This window comes from Lepus europaeus, chromosome 16, assembly GCF_033115175.1.
Source record: "Lepus europaeus isolate LE1 chromosome 16, mLepTim1.pri, whole genome shotgun sequence".
Lineage (NCBI taxonomy): Eukaryota > Metazoa > Chordata > Mammalia > Lagomorpha > Leporidae > Lepus > Lepus europaeus.
Genome location: NC_084842.1, coordinates 65,787,175 through 65,803,700, shown reverse-complemented (window position 1 = coordinate 65,803,700; position 16,526 = coordinate 65,787,175).

Genomic DNA, 16,526 nt, shown 5'->3' with positions numbered 1-16,526 from the left:
CAGTGCCTTCAGCAAATTCCAGCTAAGTCCTCAGTTATAATTAGCATTTTGGGCCAGCCATCCATGTTTGACTCTGACAAGGAGAGCGGTTTCAATGTTTTTTCTTATTAAAAAAAAAAAAAAAAAGGACTGTCTTTTTTTTGTCAAGTAGTGAAATGTGTGTGCAAAAATTCTGTCACTCACAAAATCTCTGGATCTGACTGTCAGAGGAACTTCAGGTATTTTCAGGATCTTAATGAATAGGCACCCATAACTGTATCTTGCACCTGAAGTCAGATGTCCCAGTTAATGTTCCCTGAGTATTATAGGATGCTTCCACAGACTGTACAAGACACTCCAATAGCAGCACCCCTGGTCCTTTCAGAATCGATGAATATCAAGAACCTGTGACTTCCTATGTGATTCCAATTCAACTGACTGAGAAGGGAATAATTCAGTAAACCAAGGCTTCTATGGCATTTGTTTTAGGATTGTATAGATAATGCCTTAAAAATAACAATTGGGATGTATTGCTAGGTAATATCACTGGATTATTTTAATTTCTTAATTAAGTTTATATAATTTATGCTTCTATAAGATAAATAATAACACACATGTATGAGGGGGTCTTCACAAAGTTCATGAAAAATGCCTTATTGTGAAAAAAGCTGTACATGGATTTCAAATTTTTTGTACCAAAAGAAGCTCATCTTTTAATTCATTTTTCCACAATCTATTAAAAAAAAAACCCTTCATACATATGTGATTTTCCAAGGGTTAATTCTATTGTTCTAATGCAAGAATCCAATAAATAAGCATCAAGATATTTGCTACTTTTAATTTGGGTAAAAATCAATTAAATACAAGAATGTTTTTGTTAGTGAAATGGTGCTGTTTTATCTGAGGCACCATGTTAAGCCCAGGGAACCATCTTAGGCTCTGGGCCAGTGACCACCTTATATACTAAGTTCGGCCTCTCCAGGATCCAGCCTGGCTTGCTAGAAGTCAGGTGACCAAATGGCCTAACCACAAGCATCAGCTCCACCCCCACCCTATGGGATTCATTGCTCCCACTTCCCTACCCCCCTGCAAGGCTATAACAGGACCTGCCTCCCTACACATGCACCCTCTTGACCCCTCTCCCTTTCAGACCTCTCTTGACTCCTTCCAGCCTGTGCCATTCTCTGCACCCAACAATAAACATTTACTTTTTTTTTTTAAAGGGAAAAGGTTTATGGGGGAAACCTAACAGACTGGATGGAAGAAGTGAAGAAGGAAAATGAGGGAGAAGGAGAGTGTAAGAGAGAGAGATCCAGAGAGAGATCAAGAGACAGAGACAGATCAGGAGAGAGAGAGATAAAGAGAGAGCCCCGTGTTCAGGAACAGGTCCTTTTTTTTTTTTTTTTTTTTTTGACAGGCAGAGTAGACAGTGAGAGAGAGACAGAGAGAAAGGTCTTTGTTTTCCGTTAGTTCACCCCTCAATGACCGCTGTGGCTGGCACGTTGAAGCCAGGAGCCAGGTGCTTCTCCTGGTCTCCCATGCGGGTGCAGGGCCCAAGCACTTGGACCATCCTCCACTGCCCTCCTGGGCCACAGCAGAGAGCTGGACAGGAAGAGGAGCAACCAGGACAGAATCTGACGCCCTGACTGAGACTAGAACCCAGGATGCCGGCACCGCAGGTGGAGGATTAGCCAAGTGAGCCACGGCGCCGACAGTAACAGGTCCTTTTAAAACTGTGCCACAGGGTTGGCAGGGAAATAGGAGCAGGGAATACCATTAGGATGGAGGTGGGGCTGACACCAGTGCTGGGCCATGTGGCTATCTGGCTTCTAGCAATGGTGGTGGGGGCTAGAGCCTAGGATGTAAACCTTTCCTCTAACTCTGGTGTTGGCTGTGTTTTGTGGTGGCCTCTCAGTTTTGAGGCAGGAATACAGGAAGATGGTAGAACGGGAAGCGCCAGAAGCTTATTTCTTCACTCAGACAATAGTTGAACTGGCAGCATCTGTCTGATATAACTAGCTGGAAGTTGGGAATCTGTCACAGTCATGCAAATTCCAGCCAAAGGCTAGGGCAGGAAACCGCAGTCAGTGACAAAGCCAGGACATAGGTCTCAGAGCCATTTTGGCTGCTTGCCTCAGAGCAGATCCGCTCTCCAGGGGACTCCCTAGCCTCTGCATTCTTAGACCAGCTGGGTCCCAAACCCTGTATCCTTTTCCACTCCACCATCTGCGTTCTTTTCCAAATAACCAGCCTGCAGACAGGAAGGCTCACAGTTTGAAAAACCTGTTGATGTCATAAATAGGAGTGTTAATTGTTAAAAGAACAACAGAAGTCACTGTGCACTTACTCCCCATGTAGGACCTTCATCTTTAATGAGTTGTGGTAGCTTTGGGATCTACAGGAGAGAAGGCCCACACTTTCGGAAATGAAGTGTCCCTACCCGCATTTCTGGGAATGAAGTCCTTGCCAAGGTCCCCGCGGGTGCCTAAAGGTCAACCAGGGAGGATCAAACATGCCTCAACCTTCAACTCCCATGCCCTGTATCTACAAAAGGAGCCCTCCCAACCTCTGACAAGCAACTTCTCGGGCCCCCACTCTGTTGGGACTAGTGAACCTCACCTGGGAGTGGAATCCCAATAAAAGCTTGTAAATTAATTGATTCATCTGGCTGGGAAGATTTGTTATGCGCCGGACCCCACCTTGCAGAAAGATTTGTTACGCTGGACACCTTGCAGATGGTGCTGAAACCCAGGAGCTGAGGGTGCACGCCTCCCCTCTCCGGGTTTGAAGCCCCCTCGCTCCCTGAACCTGTCCGGTGCCCCAGGCTGACTACGGACCATGCTCAACCAACTGTAAGTAACTCTTCCCCTGCTCTCCCTCCCTCCTCTGGGTTAGCCCAGTCTCTGGTATCTCCAGCCAGCCTCACCATCTAGATAGGGACCTGTTTTTCCAAGTCGTGCGCAGGCAGGCTCTGTTCCCTGTTTAGCCTTTCAGCAGCTGTGGAGATGTCCTGGCTGCTGGCTTGGCCCCACTGAGGACTGACCTCATATCTGTCTACTGAAGTTTGAGACAAGGGATGCTTTGACTTAATTCCAGTAGATCCCGGGCTGCCGGGGAGACCATGGGATCTGGCCAATCCTGAGGGTGGGACTCAAAATGCCCCCTGGCCTGCCTCCTGAAGAACTTGAAGCAACTGGGACTGGCCCAGGACAGATGATATAAATGCCTAATCGTCTACTCCACCCAGGCTTGGCCTAATTATACTTGACAATGGATCTAAGAGGCCCCCTGAGGGAACATTTGATCCCAATGTCCTCAATGACCTTGAGAATTTCTGCCACAAGGAGAGAAAATGCTCAGAGGTCCCATATGTCTTGGCTTTCTGGGACTTCCGCTCCCGCCCTATTCTCCTCTCCTGTTCCACAGCCCAGATCTTGCTGGCCAGGACCAGGCCCCCACCTTCTAAGGACGCTTCTTCTGTGTGACTGCCAAACTCTCTACCTTCCACCTTTTCGGACCCTCCTGAGTTCCTGGGGACCTCACCGCTAGCCAGGAACCTCCCGCCCCCATACGCACATTCTTCCGCCCCACTGCCATCTTGCACCCCTCCCTCTGCTGCCCCACTGTCATCTTCCATTCCACCCTCTGCCATCCCGCCTTCTGCCGTCCTGCCCCCTGCCGCCCCGCCACCATCTTCCATCCCTCCCTCTGCTGCCCTGCTGCCATCTTCCATTCTGCCCCTTGCCATCCCTCCCTCAGCCGCCCCACCACCATGTTCTATCCTGCTATCTGCTGTCCCACCCTCTGCCACCCCACTGCCATGTTCCATCCCACCATCTTCCATCCCGCTGTCACCTTCTCCATCTTCTATCCAGCCACCCCTGAAACCGGTCCTTCAACTAACCCCACTTTCACTATAACCCGTGATGAACCCCCAGGTGATATCACTGTCGCCCATAAGCGTGTGCATGTGGTCACATGACCAGAAGCCCCAATACCTCCTCCCACTTTGAGAGGTGGCTGAGGCTGTTGGTATTTTGTGTGTCCATGTTCCATTCGCACTACAAGACCTAGCACAGATCAAGGAAAGACTAAGGTCTTTTTCAGAAAATTCAACTAGGTTCATCAAAGAGTTAAGATGCCTTTCTCAAACATATGACCTCACCTGGAAAGACTTTGACATTATCCTTTCTTCCCCTCTTGCATATGAGGAACGGGTACAGGTCCGATAGGCTGCCTGAGATGAGGCTGACAAAGAAGGCCCTATTAACTGATTCCACTCTCCCACCAGGAGCCCAGAAGGTACCAGAGGTGGAGCTAGGATGGGGTTACCAGGAAGGACTGCTGGGAAGACAAAACGTAGTCAATATGGTAAGATACTTACTGGCTGGCATGCATACAGTCTCCCACAAGGTGGTCAATTTTGATAGACTTCGAGAGGTCACCCAGGATCCAGGAAAAAACCTGACTCTTTTTTTAAACAGGCTCACTGAGGCCCTAACTAATTCACCAAACCAGATCCTCATTCCTCCTCGGGGGCAGCGATTCTGGCCTCATTTCATTTCCCAGTCAACCCCCGAAATCAGAAAAAAAAAAAAACTAAAAAGGGTAGAGGATGGTCCAGAGACCCCCATTAGACACCTTGTAAAGATAGCTTTCAAGGTCTATAATACTCAGGAAGTGGCAGCTGAGCAGGCACAACAGGCCAGGATGCAGAAAAAGCTTACCTTTAAGACTCAGGCCCTGGTGGCAGCCCTGCAGCTGGCAGAGGAAAGAGGGGTCAAGGGCAACCAACCCCTGGGGCATGCTTCAAGACGATACGGACATTGGGTTCGAGCATGCCCAAATCCTCGCACACCCACCCAACCATGCCCCACATGTGGCCAACCGGGCTACTGGAATAGTGACTGCTCCAGGGGAGGCCTGACTCCTGCACCTCGATGTGGAAGCCCGACTCCCTGAGAAGACTCCACACTACAACTGCTAGGGATGGCTGAAGACTGACAGAGCACAGACTTGGGGACCTCTATCACTCTCGCCAAGCCCAGGGTAATGCTCTAGGTAGCAGGTAAGTCTACAGAATTCCTGGTGGATATGGGGGCTACCTATTCTGTCCTGCTGGCCTATGGGGGCCTACTCCTGCCCTCTTCACTTTTTGTAATGGGGATCGATGGGACTCCCTCTCACCCTAGATGAACGCCAGACTTGCCTTGTCAATTGGAAGACCATCAGTTTTCCCACTCCTTCCTGGTAATCCTTTCCTGCCTGGTCCCCCTAATGGGATGGGACATCCCATTCCAACTGGGCTCCAGTCTCCAGATTCTATTGCCACAACCTTCAGCTGCTCTCCTACTCCCTCTGAGTGCTTCTCTAACCTCTCCCACTGCTTCCCCTGATTCATCAAACCCCCAATGGCCAATATCTCCCACAAAGGTCAACCCTTGGGTATGGGATTTGTCAACACCAGTGGTGGTGACCCACCACCAGACAGCCCTTATTAAACTCCAGGAGGGCACTCTGTACCCTAACCATCCTCAATTTCCCATCTCTGAAACTCACAGAGGCAGCCTTAAACCCATCTTTGACAGGCTCCTCCAACAAAATCTCCTAATATTCACTAACTCCCCTTATAACATGCCCATATTTCCAGTACTAAAACCATCAGGTGTGTATAGACTATTCAAGGCCCACAGCTCACCCTACTACAATATGTGGATGACCTCCTCTTATGCAGCCCCTCCAAAGAGGACTCCAAGTCCAAGACAGCGGCTCTCCTAAATTTCCTAGGAAACAAGGGGTACAGGGTATCACCCACTAAGGCCCAACTGTCTTCTCCATCAGTAACCTATCTAGCCATTCTTCTGACATCCTCCACCCGATCACTAATGACTGATCAGCATCAGGCTCTAAAAGTTCTCCAACCACCAACCAATGCTGAGGCCATAATCTCCTTTCTTGGATTGGTGGGGTTTTTCTGACATTGGATCCCTAACTTCACTGTCCAGGCAGCTCGTGAGACCCTAAAGGGCCCTTTATCGTCACCAACCACTGTAACTCATGCCTGGAGGACACTTTGCAATGTCCTGCTCGAGTCCCCACCTTTGGCCTTGCCTAATCCTACAAAGCCTTTCCATCTGTTCACAGATGAACGCAACGGAATCGCTACTGGCCTCCTAGCCCAACCATCTGGCCCCACACACCAACCGGTGGCCTTCCTCTCAAAACAGCTTGACCTTACAGCCTTGGGCTGGCCCCATTGCATTTGAGCTCTGGCAGCAGCAGCCACACCTACCAATGATACCACCAAGCTCACCCTGCAGCAGCTTACTATAGTTCTGTCATCCCAGAACTTAGCTGAACTTTTGGGACAGAGGTTCCTCCCCCTCCTCAGCCTATCCTGGGTCCAGGAGCTACAGCTCCTGTTCATCAAAAATCCCTAAATTACTATAGCCCGCTCCCCACCCTTAAACCCAGCCACCCTCCTTCCGCTCTTGTCATCCTCCATGGACCCTCTTCCTGACTCTCATTCCTGTTCTGAAGTACTAAATTTCTTCCAGACCCTGAAAGACCATGTTCTAGATTACCCAATAAACTCCCCTGACCTAACACTGTTTGTGGATGGCAGCTCAGTGAGTGGGGTAGATGGGGTGTGGAGATCAGCATATGCTGTGGTTACCCTCAATAAGACCATAGAGGCTCAATACCTTCCCCCAGAAACCACCTCCCAGAAGGTAGAACTTCGTGCCCTGACCCGAACTCTTATACTTGCTAAAAACAAAAGGGTCAACATCCATTCAGACTCTAAATATGCCTCTCTCACAGCTCATTCTCATTCTGCCATATGGAAGGAAAGGGGTTTCCTGACATCATGGGGAATGCCGATAGTTAATGCCCTCCACTCCACTAGCTTCTCCGGGCCCTCACCCTGCCCCTCCAGGTGACAACAATTCATTGCAAGGGCCACCAATAAACGACTGATCCAGTGTCAGTGGGTACAGGAGAGCAGACTTGGTACCTTGGACCCTTACTAGTCGAGACCCACCTACACAGGAGCCCCTCGCCCCATTATTGTTTCTCACAACCTCTATTAAGCCTGCTTACCTCCCTCAGGAAAGGCATCAACTACTACAAAATGGAGGTAAGGATCACCCCGAGGGGTGGATTTTTCTGAGACAAGATCGCTCTCCCTACTCAAAAATCCCTTCCGTTATTAACTGACATTCACAACTCTCTACATATAAACCCAGACTTGCTCGACCATTTTCTGACTCCTCTCTTAAAGATCTTAAACAAGTTCACTTGTCCTGTTCTATCTGTTCCTTGACATCCCCTCAGAGAAAGCTAAAGCCCCAGATACCTACTCACCAGATGAGAGGTCACCTTCCTGGTGAAGACTGGCAAATAGACTTTATTCATATGCCCCCTCACAAACACTTATGGTATATTCTAACCATGGTGGACATATTTTCCAGTTGAATAGAGGCCTTTAAAATGACTTCAGAAATAGCAGCCGTGGTGGCCGGAATCTTATTGCAACACATCATCCCACCATTTGAGCTGCCTACCTCTATCCAATCGGACAATGGGCCAACCTTTGTATCATGGGTGGTACAAGTTACACAAGTCCTTGGCACCACCTGGAAGTTACACATCCCATACTGTTCCCGATCCTCAGGTGAAATTGAAAAGGTGAACGGCATGCTAAAAGATCAGCTTACTAAACTCTCCATCCAACTTTGGATGGGATGGCCACAACTACTCCTGTTGGCCCTCACCAGGCTCCATGCAGCTCCGCACAAGCCCCTGGGACTTAGCCCTTTTGAGCTTATGTACGGAAGACTGTTCCTTCTCAACCATAACCTGCCAGTCCACACTCCACCATTGGCCTCTTACCTTCCCTACTTCACCTTACTTCATTCACTTCTCAGGGAACATGCTGACTGACATCTCCTGTCCCCATCTGCTCATCACCCAGCTGGTCTGGAGGTCCTGCCTCACTAGCCTGGGGACTCTGTCCTACTCCGATCCTCCCAGCGCCAGCCACTCCATCCCCGTTGGACAGGACCCTGTGTTGTAATTCTCACCACTCCAACTGCAGCCAAACTACTGGGTCATGAAAACTAGTATCATATATCTCGCCTCAAGAGGGCACCTTCCCTTCCTCCATGGCCACCATCATCCTGGACAGCCACTGCTCTGGGGCCTACCAAGCTTAAATTTGTCTGTAATCCTAGTCCTCCTGGTCCTACCCCTGATTCCTAAGACACTGGTCTCAGCTCAGTCCCTGGCCACATGTTCATGCTCCTCCCACCTAGCTTACTTTCCAGTCACGTGTTGTTAGAGAACATCACCACAATTCCGATATTCCTTTGCTGGATTATCTGCAATACAGGTAACAGTCCGCCGTGGCAGAATTTGCAGATGTGACTGCTTTGAGAAAGCCCCCAGATCAAAGGTCTGTATGACACCGACCACTCACTGGGGCTATAGCGATGGGGGAGGGCACCAGGACTTTAATCAATGACAGGAGGGTGCTAGGGTTAAGGAGATGCTCAAGGACCTGGGAGAAAACTTATCACAAATAACCACTCAGTGGTGACCCTTTTCACCTCTCTCCTGGAGACCCAACCCACCTCGCCTCCTGCTCCCCGACTAGCTTTCATATATCTCTTCTGTCTACCAGCTCCTCAACTCTTCTGATAAATCTCTGGCTGATGGTTGCTGGATCTGTTCCACCCTGTTACCTTCCTTTACAACTATCGAAGTTCTGACAAATTCTACTCCTAGACCCACCGATGAGACAACTTTTCCCTTACTTACTAATCTCCCTCACCCAAAAAACCTACACCAGTGCTTCAATCTAACCTCATCATTATCTCCTGACCCGCTATCCACCAATCCTTTTTTCAACTCCACTCTCTGTAATTCCACAACCCCTTTAAAGCTGGGAGATTGCTTAACTGGAGGTCACTTCCTCCAGTGCAGGAGCTCCCTATTCCACTGTCTACCACCTAATGCAACTGATATCTGTATTCCTGTAATTGTCCTCCCAGAGGTCTCTGTGGTGCCCCCAAACCAGTCTCTCCTGATACTGGTGCTGCAAAATGCCAATGCTAAAAGGGACATAATTATCCCTCCATTTCTAGTGGCACTAGGTGTTCTTACGGGAGTGGGGATGGGAGTAGCTAGCCTGGCTACCCAGATACAGCAACTGGAAAACACCTTGAATACGGAGCTATAAAATGTTGCAGCCTCCATTATAAAACTGCAAGACCAGATTGACTCCCTGGCTGATGTGGCCCTTCAAAACAGAAGGGCATTAGACCTCTTCCTAGCAGAAAAAGGAGAACATGTGTATTTCTGGGGGAACAGTGCTTTTTTACTAACAAATCTGGTGTGGTCAGAAATATGGCACAACAACTTAAGGAACACATTGCCAAATGACAACAGGAGTATCAGGGACAACAAGGATGGGATCTATTACCCTCTTTTCTCTTTTGGCTACTCCCAACCCTGGGACCATAATAACTGTAGGGATAATTATAATGATTGCTCCTTGTGCTCTCAGGCTCATGAAAGATTGAATCCAGGAAGCCTCCAGAGTAGCGGTCAACCAAGTGCTTCTCCATCCATACATGCCTGTCCCTGTGGAGCCCCAAGATACCCCCAGCGGGCCCCTGTAGGTGACATCCCCAATCAGCAGGAAGTAGCCAGAGAGACTCATTGTAACCCCTTTTCCTATCATCAAAAGGTCAGGATAGTAGCTTTGGGATCTGCAGGAGAGAAGGCCCACACTTCCTGGAATGGAGAGTCCCTACCCACACTTCCAGGAATGAAAAGTCCTTGCCAAGTTCCTCGTGGGCACCTGAAGGTCAACCAATGGGCATAAGACACGCCTCAACCTTTAATTCCCATGCCCTGTATCTACAAAAGGAGCCCTCCCAAGCTCTGATGTGGGACTTCCCCAGCCCCCCCCCCCCCCCGCTCTGTTGGGACAGGTGAACCTCACCTGGGAGTGGAATCCCAATAAAAGCTCTTGTAAATTAATTGATTCATCTGGCTGGGAAGATTTGTTACACACAGAACACCCTGTAGAAAGATTTGTTATGTGCTGGACACCTTGCAAGTTGTACTATGAGAATTGATTGCAAACTGTTCCCAAACTGTGCTCTATATGTTGTGCGTGTGTGTGGGTGCAAACTGTTGAAATCTATGCTAAACATGGAGTTGGTCCTCTATATATAAAATCAAACTAAAAATGAACCATAATGAAGAAGGAGATGGGAGAAGGAGAGGGAGGTAGGATGGGAGTGGGGGTAGGTATGGGGGAAAAGAACCACTATATTCCTAAAGTTGTATCTATGAAAAAATGCATTCACTGAATAAAAACTTAAAAAAAAATGAAAAAGAAAAGCCTGTGAAAAACTAGCTGAGCTCAGCCCCTCTCATGGCCCTTTTGTGGCTTATTTTATATAAACCCAGCCCATAACTAAATTCTTGCTCTCTGCCACATGCTTGCTCTGTGTGCACAGGGTTGGTTTGCCACCTCTGTGAATTTATTTTCCCTTGAATAAATTTGTTTTGACTGTGAATTTATATATTGTGTCCTCTCTGTTCTGCCTCTTTTTCCTAATGGTTAGTTTTAGTTTGGGCTAATTTCAGATCTTTGCACAGATAACTACCTTCAACCTCTAGTCTCATATGAAGCAGCTGTGCATGTATTCCTGGAGCAACTTACATATGAGCTACACAAGCCAGGATAAGAAAAACGGGTGCTTTTAGGGCACATGGTTGATTGAGTGTTTAAATAGTTACTCAAGACACCCACATCCATCAGAATACTGTGGTTTGATATCTGACTATGGCTCCTGATTTCTGATTCCTGCTAAACTGGACCCTAAGAAGAAAGAGTAATGACTCAGATAGTTTGGTTCCTGAAAGCCATGTGAGAAGCCTAGATGAGATACTTGCCTCCCAGCTTTGACCCCATACTATCTGCAAAGGTTGTGTAAGCATTTAAGGAGTGAACCAGTGGATGAGCTCTCTGTCTCTCCAATAAAAATAAATAAAAATTCTAGAAAGGAATCTGTCTTCCAATATCAGGAATCTGAACCATGTTTGCAGGTTGCTGCTTTTGGTTACAGAACAAAAGACAAGGTAAACATTATTATTTCATCTTTACAAAGCAGATAGCTACATTAGGGACATCAGCTGTTAGCCACACCACCCCTGTCTTATGTAATCCTGTCCAACCACCTGTCAGTCAAATGACCCTTTTCCCAGGATGTACCTCCTCTGACCTGGGGGGAGTACAATATAATCACTCCCCTTTCCAAGCTCATAATAAGCCTGGCATAGAGGAGGGTACTCTCTTTTTCTATACATCTAAGAGGCATGGTACTAAAACACCCTTTTTCCCCAATCCCTAATTCCTTTCCCTTCCTGGCCTACTCATCCTGAATAATGCCTCTGTGTGTGTGTGTGTGTTTTCCTCACCTTTTAATAAACTATCACTTTGTACAGTTATTTGTGCCTATACTTAGAATGCTTCTTTAAGATCCAAGAGCCTGGAATAAGACACAATTTAGCTCACAACATCCTTACCTCATTGTTGTAAGCCCCTGCATTTCTGGCTAAAGTGACATCCAGGGAATTTTAATGGCTGACATCTTTTACCACTTAGTGTTTTATCTTCCTCTAAAGTGCCACACATTCCAGACTAGTATATTTTAGAGCAACGGCATATCCAAGGAAACTTAGAACCTGACAGTGTTATGTCCAGGAAAAGGACTCAGAAAAGATCTGAGAAGACCTTAAGTTTACACATCAAAATGATTTTGATATTGACAGCATTTAATAACAATGAAACAAAAGAAAACAATAAGGAATAAAAACAATACCCCCCCCCCCCAAATACCCAGCAAACTCTGGGAAAGGAAGAGAATTTGCTTTAGAGAGTCACCATCTCTTCATATTCAAGTATCTAGTTTTCAATGACAAAAAACAAACAACAAAAAAACCCCACTGCCTGAAACCAGATCAGGTCACTGCAGCCCTGTGAGGAGTGCAGGGGAACAAAGCTGGGAAATCTGGGGACAGTCTCATCTGAGGCCTTGCAGCTTAGAAAATGACCAAAAGACAGGACAAAATCCTTTCACCTCCAGGGACATTGTTCTCAAGATAACAAGTTCAAAGAGCTTATTAGTCCAGACTTTCTACTCTTTCCTTTTTTTGAGTCTGGCCATGATGATGTGAAAAACACAAATAGTTTTTCTATAGAATATAGGGTGCTGAAAGTACCACCGTTTATATTTAGACACATTTATCATTTGCCTTTATCCAATTTACATTTAACAGTTGCACCTATATGACTGAAGATGCTGATATTATATCATATCTCCATTTGAATTAAGGTCAAAATTGCATTTATATGGAATTCTACTCCTCTTAGCTATAAATCAGTGATGTTAAACCAGAGATACCCATTGCTATCAGAAACTTGTTAAACGGTGTTGCAAAACAAATTTGGCAAGTTATTTTTCACCACTATGTTAGGTGTAATGGGAGAGGGCATCCATCAGAACAGATGGGCACCCCTCCAGAGAGTCCTAAGGAGAATCTGATAGGTGACAGAATAAGGGGCAATTATGGAAGAGGAGATAAGTCTGGAAATAGTAATTAACCCAGTGAGCCTGCTGGTTTGAAGGACCAGTAGTCTTGATTATTATTTCACATAGGTTAGGAGAGATATCTCTAAGGGTAATGTGATCTTGGGAGGAGGACTTTCATTTTCTTTTTACTCTCTGTGTGGAACATTGCTGGGTAAAAGGATTTATTGGTATAGAATTTTTTAAATTTCTCTCAGGGCTTTATGGCCCTCTCAATGCAGGGCGAGAGAGATGCCAAGGTGGCTAGGTTAAAAGACAGAGTAGGGGCTGATGCTGTGGCATAATGGGTAAAGTTGCCAGCTACGGTTTTGGGTCCCATATTGGTGCCAGTTCATGTCCTGGCTGCTCTGCTCACGATCCAGCTCTCTGCTATGGCCTGGGAAAGTAGTGGAAGATGGCCCAAGTCCTTGGGCTCCTTCACCTGTGTGGGAGACCCAGAAGAGGCTCCTAGCTCCTGGCTTGGGATTGGCACAACTCTGGCTGTTGCAGCCAACTGGGGTGTGAACCAGTGGATAGAAGACCTCTCTCCTTCTGCCTCTCTTTTTCTCTGTGTAACTCTGACGTCCAAATAAATTAATTAATTAAAAGAAGAGGGTGGCAGAACAGAAGAGGAAGGTTTAGGAAGAGAGAGGTAGTTTTGGCTGTTAACCCAGTGCTAACAAATGAAATATCTAGGAAACACCTGCTAATGGGACCAGGAGATCGAGTTTGTAGGAACTGAAGAGACCAGGCGAGGAATGGAAAGCATTTAGAGGAGCAGAGAGAGAGAGAGATGGAAATCTTTTTGGGATCTGGGGTAAAGGAAAAACTCAGGGAAGCATGGAGCCCAGAACTCACGGTCTCACTTCAGGTTGTGCCCAGGCTCACTGACAAGTTAATATCCAAGGAAGGAAGAGCAGAACATAGTCTTCAGCCAACAACCTAATGGGCTGAAAACCAATCAAAAGACCTGATTTGCCATCCTTTATCCTGTCTGGCAGACGGGTGGGATGGGTGACTTGTTTACAGTAAACTGTGAACTCAGAAGGATGGAATCTCCACTCCCTTGCTTACTATTCTTATGGTACAATTGGAACAGGATGGGGAGGGGTGAAGAGTTAGAGGATGAGGGCCAATGGCTGCGGAGTGAATAACTTTTCCCAGTTCATGCCATTGGGAGAGTTGTCAGCAGAATGGGGGAGGGTGAAATTTCCGGGGGCTGGTTCTGAGATAAGGGTGAGTAGCAGCTTGGAACTCCTAGGCTGGAGGGGGATGTACAGTGAGAAAAAGTAGAAGAAAGGGGTTTTAGCCTTCTAGTGGGAGCTTTGGAAGTTAAGAGAACCTGAGCCAGAGAACATAACGTGTAAAGAGAAGGTTTAGAACAGAGATTGGAGAAGGCTTTAGACATATGGGAGTCTCTCTCCACTTTTTCAGATGCTCACAGAAGTGTTAGAGATCATGAATAATGTTGGGGTCAAACATGCTATTAAGTGGCCATTTGGATTGGTTGTCAAGGTCATACATAGGCCACGGCTGATTACCAAGAAATGGTGTTTGAGATCCAGGGCCAGTTGTAGTGAAATGAGATTACTCAGGAGACAATCAAGAGGAGGGTCAGATGGAATGTGGGACGAGGAAGCTCCCATAGCAACCTGTAGAGGTCAGACTGGCAGATTGCAGGCATCCCAGAGATCACAGCAATCTGATGAGGAGTGTAAGGGATCAGAGATCAGGGCCATCGCCTGCACCCACTGGAGCCTGGGGTGTAAAGCCCATAGAATGAAACAGAGGGTTGAGTGGTCGCCGACACCCACACTTGCCTGTGACACAAAGTCAGTGGAAGGGCATGGGGCCATAAGAGTTGATGTGCCTGGTACCAGGACTTCAGAAAAAGTCATGTAGACCCACAACCCATAGAAAGTCACAATGAGAGAATCCTCCACTCACCCCACATCACCTCAGAATTTTTGAAGGACTGGTATGTGGATGGAGATCACCAAGTGTTTGGTGGTGAAGAAGGAGGTCCAGGGCTGTGTTTTGTGTTTGGCAGGAATCCAGGATCCCGAAGCAGCTCAGATCCCTGAGGGGAGAGCAAGGTTTATGGGAAAGCCTGAATCTAAGTCATAGCACCAATGTAAGGCCACCACAAAACACACCAAACACCGGAGTTAAGGAAAATTTTATTGTGTGTGTGTGTGGGTGGGGAGTTGACGGGCTGGAAAGAGAGGAGGACAGAGCAAAGTGAGGACCTGTGTGGGAAAGCAGGTCTTGTTATAGCCTTGCAGGGATGAGGGAGTGGGAGCAGTGAATCCTGTTAGCGTGGGGGTGGAGGTGACACTTGTGGTTGGGTCATTTGGTCGCCTGACTCCTAGTAAGCCAGGCTGGATTCTGGAGAGGCTGAGCTTAATGTACAAGATGGTGGCTGGGCCAGAGCCTAAGATGGTGCCCAGGGCTAAAGATGACACCTCAGATAAGACAGAACCATTTCACTAACATTCATGTTTTTAAAATTTTTATTCAACTAATTTATTATTTGAGAGCGAGAGCGAGAGAGAGAGAGAGAGGTAGAGATATCACACACTCCCATCTGCTGGTTCTTCTGCAAATGTCTTTAGTGGAGGGTGCTGCCGAGGAAAGCCAGGAACTCAATCCAGGTAACCCAAATCAGTGATAGGAATCCAATTGCTTGAGCAGTCAGCAATACCTCCCAGGGTTGCAGGGGGAACCTACAATCTCAGAAGCCAGAGCAAGGTATAAACCCAGCCATTCCAATGTGGGATATGAGAATCACAGTGGTCATCTTAGCTGTCATTCAATTTATACCCTTTGATTTTGTTTTTGTAAATTGATATTCTCATTTTGTTCATATATCTTTAATTACTTTTAGCAATGTTTTGTAGTTTTCACTATGTAATATTTTACCTTCTTGATTTTTAAGTGTTAATATTGTTAAGATATCTACAGTATTCAAAATGATCTACAGATTCAATATAATGTCTATTATGACCTCATTGACTTTTTTGTGGGTAAGTTAAAAAAAAACCTATTGTAAAAGTCCTGTGGAATCTCAAGGAACCTAGAATAATCAAAGTCATCTTGAAAAAAAGAAGAGCAAAAGTGGAAGACTAACATTTCCTCAATTTGGAACCTAAATACAAAGCTACAGCAATCAATAGAGTATTATGCAGACAAATACACTAATAGAATAGAATAGACAGCCCAGGAATAACCAATCATATATATGGTTATGTAACTTTTGACAAAGGTACAAAAACCACTAAAGGAGGAAAAAAAGTATTTTCAACAGATGGAGCTATGAAAGCATTATAGCACTGGACCCTCATATAACACCATATATGAAAATTAACTCAAAATAAGTTTTACACCCAAAACTGTAAAACTCTAGGAAAAAAAAAAAAAGGATATAACTTTACAATATTGGATTTAGCAATAATTTCTTGGCTATGACCCCAAAGGCAGAGCTAACAACAACAACAACAAAAAAATAGGCAAATTAGATTTAATGACAATGAAAATAAGATTCTGAATTTAAGGAAAACATCATTAGATTAAAAAGCCAACCCATATTATCAAAGAAAATATTTGCAAATCATATATCTGATATGAGATCAAAATTCAGATACATAAAAAACTCCTACAACTTTACAACAAAAAGACAAGCAACTTTATTTTAAGAAACTAACAATTGACTTGATTAGACATTTCTCCAAGAAGATACATAAATTGCCAACAGAGCAGGAAACAGTACTTAATATCACTAAGTATCAAGAAAAAGCAAGTCAAAGTTACAATGAGATAGTACTTCACATTCTTTAGGGTGCATAGTAACCACAAAAAAAAAAAAAAAAAAAAAGAAAGAAAGAAAGAAATCAGAAAACA